General features: G+C 36.0%; 1 pseudogene; it reads right to left on the reverse strand.

Moving 5' to 3' along the window:
* Window positions 1-871: 871 nt before the first annotated feature.
* LOC137636971 (multiple epidermal growth factor-like domains protein 6) overlaps window positions 872-8,209 on the reverse strand; it is a 25,838-nt pseudogene continuing 18,500 nt past the window's right edge.

Here is an 8,209-nt window from a genome sequence, read left to right on the forward strand (position 1 = left end):
AAAGGCCACTCATGAATGGCAGAGGCAAGGGACATATGATGAGGAATGCACAAAGATTGTGAAATATATTATAAGTTTAAAGGTTTAAAGGCCACTCATGAATGGCAGAGGCAAGGGACATATGATGAGGAATGCACAAAGTTTGTGAAATATATTTCAGGTTTAAAGGTTTAAAGGCCACTCATGAATGGCAGAGGCAAGGGACATATGATGAGGAATGCACAAAGTTTGTGAAATATATTTCAGGTTTAAAGGTTTAAAGGCCACTCATGAATGGCAGAGGCAAGGGACATATGATGAGAAATGCACAAAGATTGTGAAATATATTATAAGTTTAAAGGTTTAAAATCCACTCATGAATGGCAGAGGCAAGGGACATATGATGAGAATGCACAAAGATTATGAAATATATTTCAGGTTTAAAGGTTTAAAGGCCACTCATGAATGGCAGAGGCAAGGGACATATGATGAGAATGCACAAAGATTGTGAAATATATTTCAGGTTTAAAGGTTTAAAGGCCACTCATGAATGGCAGAGGCAAAGGACAGGATGAGCGTCTAAGCCTCCTCTCTATCCAAGCTAGGACCAAGGAGGGGCAGGCAATGGCTGCTGATAACTCAGCAGATATATCTATAGGCTTCCCCAAAAAACCCGCATGCTTAGTTCACAAGGATGGCTATTAAAGAAATATGTTTACTATTTCCTTGCAGAAAGATACACTACAAATATTTGGACTAATCTTACGCAATGTATAACGACAATGTATTCCTGTATACTAGATGTATTAATTGTCCAGCTTAAGCTAACTCTTATACCTTTAACAGAATAATAATCTAATGTTAATCTCCAGAGATTAATAAACTATGAATCTTACAAGAAGAACAGTAATCTCCACTCAGACCAGGCGGACATAGACATATCCCAGATTCTCCGTGGCATCGATATTCTCCGCAGAGGCATTTTTCAGAGCAGTTCGTACCAAAGGTTCCTGAATAAGGTAAATTTACTTATATTCATAAGAAATAGAATGTTAAAAACAAAAAATTTAATAAGGAATACTTTTAAAAAAGAATTAAATAAGATATTTACAAAAGAGTACATTTATGATAATTACTTAAATATTTAATATGATTATAAGTTAAGAACGTTTGTACAATAAAATTTATTGCATATATATTTATTAATTGATTTAATTTGTATTGAGCTAATTTATAGCTATGTAAAACAATGTAGTTTATATCAGTATTTTGTAAAGAATAATTACGTATATAATGTAAATTGCTAAGATGTAATTGTATTTTTTATAATAAAAGATAAAAAAAAAATAAGGTAAATGAATTAGTATTGTTTACAATTCATTTGAATTAAAATACACTTTATAAGATTCATTATATTAAGAGTGACGGATAAAGAGAAGTTTTACGTACCAATTGGGCAACGGATATCACAGTTTTCCCCAGTATATCCCGGAGCGCAAATACACTGTCCGCTTCGCGGATCGCAAGAACCACCATTTTCACATAGGCATAAACTGTTGCATTCTGGACCGTAGAATCCAGATGGACATTCTGCATTAAAAAATGGAATTGTTATAACTAGATTTGCTTTGTAGTGAATTATTAGTAATTAATTATTACTTTCTTAACATTCATTATTAATTCTTGCTAAAACATATATGAACACTTCTTCCCCATCGTTATCCTTACACTAAGGCCAGAGCACACTAGCGACTCTGTGGCGCCACAAAGCCACGCCACGCCCGTGGCGGGGATGAGCGACAGAGAGCCACAGTCGCTTGCCACAGTCGCTAGTTTGCGTGGCAAAACTTGAAAACAATGGAAACCTATGGGAGACCACATCCCCGCCACACGATACTGTGGCTTTGTGGTGCCACAGAGTCGCTAGTGTGCTCCTGGCCTAAGGGGTCGGTTGGCTGAGAACTGCGAAGTGGCTGAGAACTATGAAGAGTGATGGCTGAGACCTATGAAGCGTTGGAAGACCCAGGGCAACAAGCTGAGAACTATGAAGCGTGAAGTGGGAGATGATGAATGGGGAAGTATTGAATTAAATGCTCAAGATAGAGACGACTGGCGACATCTAACAAAGGCCATTTGCGTCAATAGGCGTAGGAGGAGATGATGATAATGATATGCCCTCTCCAATGCCTTCTGTCAAAGGCCTCCTCTTCCACCAAACCTCTTCTCTCCATATCATCCTTGACCTTATCTCGCCATCTAATAAGATCATAGAGATCTGTGAATCTTCTTTGTCTGCATCTTTTCCCACTTTTATGTGGGGTCGATATTTCTGGCCAGCGTTCTCCATCTACCTCTGTCCCACACTTCATCACCGGTTAATCCCTTTGATCTAAGGTCATCCTTGATACAGTCCATCCACCTTCACTTTGGTCTCCCTCTCCTTCTCGTTCCCTGCACCTCCATTTCCATCACTCTCCTCCCAATATACTGTTCATCTCTTCTCACGACATGACCATACCATCTCAATCTGCTTTCTTGGATCTTATCTGATAGTTTTCTAACTCCTGTGGTACCCCTAATTACCTCAGGTATCTTATCTCTTTTGTGAAGAGGAGGGAGTATCTGAGGGATAAAAAATACGCCTTCCAACTCACCAAGTTCACAGAACCGACCATAACGACCTTCCGTGCAGTCGCAGCAGCCGGTGAATCGGTTGCAAGAGCTGTTCGCTTGACAGCCGCACTCTAATTGGCAGTTAGGCCCGTAGTGGTCAGGGGGACAGGGGTCGTTACAGGTGGGTCCCGTCCATCCGATGTTACATTGACAGAAGCCAGTTTCTGATGATGATGATAATAACAATAATAATAATAATAATAATAATAATAATAATAATAATAATAATAATAATAATAATAATAATAATAATAATGCCTTTTAAGATTATTTGTCCAATAATAATAATAATAATAATAATAATAATAATAATAATAATAATAATAACAATGATAATAATAACATTATGTCTTTTAATACTTTTATGTCCAATTATAATAATAATAACAATAATAATAATAATAATAATAATAATAATAATAATAAAAACGATACTACTACTACTACTACTACTACTACTACTACTACTACTAATAATAATAATAATAATAATAATAATAATGATGATGATGATGAAATAATAATAATAACAATAATAATAATGATGATGATGAAATAATAATAATAATAATAATAATAATAATAATAATAATAATGATAATAATAATTATGAAATAATAATAATAATAATAATAATAATAATAATAATAATAATAATAATAATAATAATAATTACTCACTAGGGTTACAAATGCCATTATTATAGCAATTGCATTCTGAACTGCACCCGATGCCCCAAGTATTGGGAGGGCATCGAATACCACAGGTGTTTCCGGTATACCCTGCAGGGCATTGGCAGACGCCATCTTGGTTGCATTGGCCTCCGTGCTGGCAGTCACAAAGCTTAGAGAGAGAGAGAGAGAGAGAGAGAGAGAGAGAGATTTAGTACAATGTACCCAATAATCATATTGAGAGAGAGAGAGAGAGAGAGAGAGAGAGAGAGAGAGAGAGAGAGAGAGAGAGAGAGAGAGAGAGAGAGAGAGAATGAAATTCAGTAAAATGTACCCAGTAATCATATTGAGAGAGAGAGAGAGAGAGAGAGAGAGAGAGAGAGAGAGAGAGAGAGAGAGAGAGAGAGAGAGAGATGAAATGAAGTACATGTACCCCAATAATCATATGAGAGAGAGAGAGAGAGAGAGAGAGAGAGAGAGAGAGAGAGAGAGAGAGAGAGAGATGAAATGAAGTACATGTACCCAATAATCATATTGAGAGAGAGAGAGAGAGAGAGAGAGAGAGAGAGAGAGAGAGAGAGAAAATTAAATTCAGTACATGTACCCAATAATGATTTTGAGAGAGAGAGAGAGAGAGAGAGAGAGAGAGAGAGAGAGAGAGAGAGAGAGAGATTTTTCAGTACATGGACCCAATAAATCATATTGAGAGAGAGAGAGAGAGAGGAGAGAGAGAGAGAGAGAGAGAGAGAGAGAGAGATTCAGTACATGGTACCCAATAATGATTTGAGGAGAGAGAGAGAGAGAGGAGAGAGAGAGAGAGGAGAGAGAGAGAGAGAGATTCAGTACATGGACCCAATGATCATATTAAGAGAGAGAGAGAGAGAGAGAGAGATAGAGAGAGAGAGAGACGAGAGAGAGAGAGAGAGAGATATTCAGTACATGGACCCAATAATCATATTGAGAGAGAGAGAGAGAGAGAGAGAGAGAGAGAGAGAGAGAGAGAGAGAGAGAGAGAGATTCAGTACATGGACCCAATAATCATATTAAGAGAGAGAGAGAGAGAGAGAGAGAGAGAGAGAGAGAGAGAGAGAGAGAGAGAGAGAGAGAGTACATGGACCCAATAATCATATTAAGAAGAGGAGAGAGAGAGAGAGAGAGAGAGAGAGAGAGAGAGAGAGAGAGAGAGAGAGTACATGGACCCAATAATCATAAGAGAGAGAGAGAGAGAGAGGAGAGAGAGAGAGAGAGAGAGAGAGAGATTCAGTGCATGTACTCAATAATCATATTGAGAGAGAGAGAGGAGAGAGAGAGAGAGAGAGAGAGAGAGAGAGAGATGAAATGAAGTACATGTACCCAATAATCATATTGAGAGAGAGAGAGGAGAGAGAGAGAGAGAGAGAGAGAGAGAGAGAGAGAGAGAGAGATTCAGTACATGTACACAATAATCATATTGAGAGAGAGAGAGAGAGAGAGAGAGAGAGAGAGAGAGAGAGAAATTCAGTACATGTACCCAATAATCATATTGAGAGAGAGAGAGAGAGAGAGAGAGAGAGAGATTCAGTACATGTACCCAATAATGATGTTTGAGAGAGAGAGAGAGAGAGAGAGAGAGAGAGAGAGAGAGAGAGAGAGAGAAATTCAGTACATGTACCCAATAATCATATATTGAGAGAGAGAGAGAGAGAGAGAGAGAGAGAGAGAGAGAGAGAGAGAGAGAGAGAGGGGGGGGGGGGCTGAATTGAGTAATATCTACAAATACAATGGTAATAAACACTATTATCAACTGCTGTACGCGACCCGTCAAAATGACTGATTAATTTATCGATAGATATACAGACACACGCAACCTCCTCTCACAGTGAAAAAAAAATAGTTTATTAAAATTAAAAGAATTCTAAGTTTAATTATCTCCTAACTATATTTTAGAATAATGGCGACCATTTAACTATAGTCCATTTCTTTTAGCGAGGCAGCTTTGCACCGACTCGTAGTGGTGCCCTTTTAGCTCGGAAAACTTTCCTGATCGCTGATTGGTTAGAATTATATTGTCCAACCAATCAGCGATCAGGAAATTTTTACGAGCTAAAAGGGCACCGTTTTGCAGCGGTGCCATTTTAGCTCGGAAAAGTTTCCTGATCGCTGATTGGTTAATATTATATTGTCCAACCAATCAGGGATCAGGAAATTTTTACGAGCTAAAAGGGCACCGCTGGGAGTCGGTGCAAATATGCCTCGCTGATTTGCACTGACTCGCAGCGGTGCCCTTTTAGCTCGGAAAAGTTTCCTGATCGCTGATTGGTTAGAATTATATTTTCCAACCAATCAGCGATCAGGAAACTTTTACGAGCTAAAATGGCACCGCTGGGAGTCGGTGCAAATCTGCCTCGCTCGACTCGCAGCGGTGCCCTTTTAGCTCGGTAAAGTTTCCTGATCGGTGATTGGTTAGAATTATATTGTGCAACCAATCAGCGATCAGGAAATTTTTCCGAGCTAAAAGGGCACCGCTGGGAGTCAGTGCAAATCTGCCTCGCTAAAAGAAAATTGACTAAAATTCCCATTCTAAAGATAAAATTATAGATAACAAATACTTTTATTCCTCTTACCATATCACACTTTTCTCCATAGTAACCCAAAGGGCATTCCCGTCGGCAGTCCTCACCGCGAGTTCCCGTAGGGCAGTGGCAATCTCCCGTTGAAGCATTGCACAGCTGTGCCCTACTGCAGAGGCATTTGGTTTTGCAACCTTGGCCCCAGTATCCTTCAGGACACTCTGAAAAGGCAGAAATAGGAAAAAGTTATATTGTTTACTTTTATTGTATTTCTCAGTTTTTTTCAATAAGCATTATTATTATAATTATTATTATTATTATTATTATTATCATTATTATTATTATTATTATTAGCTAAGCTACAACCCTAGTTGGAAAAGTAGGATGCTATAAGCCCAGGGGCTCCAACAGGGAAAATAGCCCATATATTAAAATTATTATTATTATTATTATTATTATTATTATTATTATTATTATTATTATTATTGTTATTATTATTATTATTATGTCTTGCTAAGCTACAACCCTAGTTGGAAAAGCAGTATGATATAAGCCCAGGGGCTCCAACAGGGAAAATAGCCCATATATTATTATTATTATTATTATCATTATTATTATTATTATTATTACTTGCTAAGCTACAACCCTAGTTGAAAAAACAGGATGCTATAAGCCCAGGGGCTCCAACAGGGAAAATAGCCCATATATTATAATTATTATTATTATTATTATTATTATTATTATTATTATTATTATTATCACTTGCTATGCTACAACCCTAGTTGGAAAAGCAGGATGCTATAAGCCCAGGGGCTCCAAGAGGGTAAAATAGTAATGAGGAAAGGAAACAATGAAAAATAAAATATTTCAAGAACAGTAACTTCAACCCTAGTTGGAAAAGCACACAGGATGCTATAAGCCCAAGGGCTCCAACAGGGAAAATAGCCAAGTGAGGAAAGGAAATAAAATATTTCAATAACAGTAACAACATTAAACTATAAATATAAACTATAAAAACTTTAACAAAACAAGAGGAAGAGAAATAAGATGGCATAGAGTGCCCGAGTGTACCCTCAAGCAAGGTAAAAAACTATATTATTATTATTATTATTATTATTATTATTATTATTACTACTACTACTACTACTTGCTAAGCTACAATTCTTTCCCAAGTTTTCTCTGGTCATGGGCTAAAATAAGACACCTTTTTACTACTACATTTGAAAGGATCTTTGATACTTACTACTTTCGCAGAATATTCCTACGTATCCAGGTGGGCATATGCACGACCCAGTAACATGATTGCAACTACTCTCTCTAGTGCAATTGCAAGACTGTCTGCAGTTTTCACCCCAAAATCCTTTAATAGAGAAAAATAATTTTATGCAAGTGTTAGTTTTCACTGAAACAGTTTTAATTTGTATGGTTGATAGTTTTCATTGAAACCGTTTTAATTTAAATGACTGTTAGTTTTCATTGAAACAGTTTTAATTATATGGTTGATAGTTTTCATTGAAACAGTTTTAATTTAGATGATTGATAGTTTTCATTGAAACAGTTTTAATTTATATGGTTGATAGTTTTCATTGAAACAGTTTTAATTATATGGTTGATAGTTTTCATTGAAACAGTTTTAATTTATATGGTTGATAATTTTCATTGAAACAGTTTTAATTTATGTGGTTGATAGTTTTCATTGAAACAGTTTTAATTTATGTGGTTGATAGTTTTCATTGAAACAGTTTTAATTTATATGGTTGATAGTTTTCATTGAAACAGTTTTAATTATGTGGTTGATAGTTTTCATTGAAACAGTTTTAATTTACATAGTTGATAGTTTTCATTGAAACAGTTTTAATTATATGGTTGTTAGTTTTCATTGAAACAGTTTTAATTTATATGGTTGATAGTTTTCACTGAAACAGTTTTAATTATATGGTTGATAATTTTCACTAAAACAGTTTTAATTTATGTGGTTGATAGTTTTCATTGAAACAGTTTTAATTTATACGGTTGTTAGTTTTCATTGAAACAGTTTTAATTTATATGGTTGATAGTTTTCATTGAAACAGTTTTAATTATATGGTTGATAATTTTCATTGAAACAGTTTTAATTTGTATCGTTCACCAATTTGATATTTCAAAACCTTTCAAAACTCTCTCTCTCTCTCTCTCTCTCTCTCTCTCTCTCTCTCTCTCTCTCTCTCTCTCTCTCTCTCTCAATATAATCACATCGTTCAACAATCTGATATTACAAAACATTTCAAATCTCTCTCTCTCTCTCTCTCTCTCAACTTACCTTCACGACACGGTATATGGCAATACTGCCCGAGCCAG

The sequence above is a fragment of the Palaemon carinicauda genome, unplaced genomic scaffold (genome assembly GCF_036898095.1).
Source record: "Palaemon carinicauda isolate YSFRI2023 unplaced genomic scaffold, ASM3689809v2 scaffold471, whole genome shotgun sequence".
NCBI lineage: Eukaryota > Metazoa > Arthropoda > Malacostraca > Decapoda > Palaemonidae > Palaemon > Palaemon carinicauda.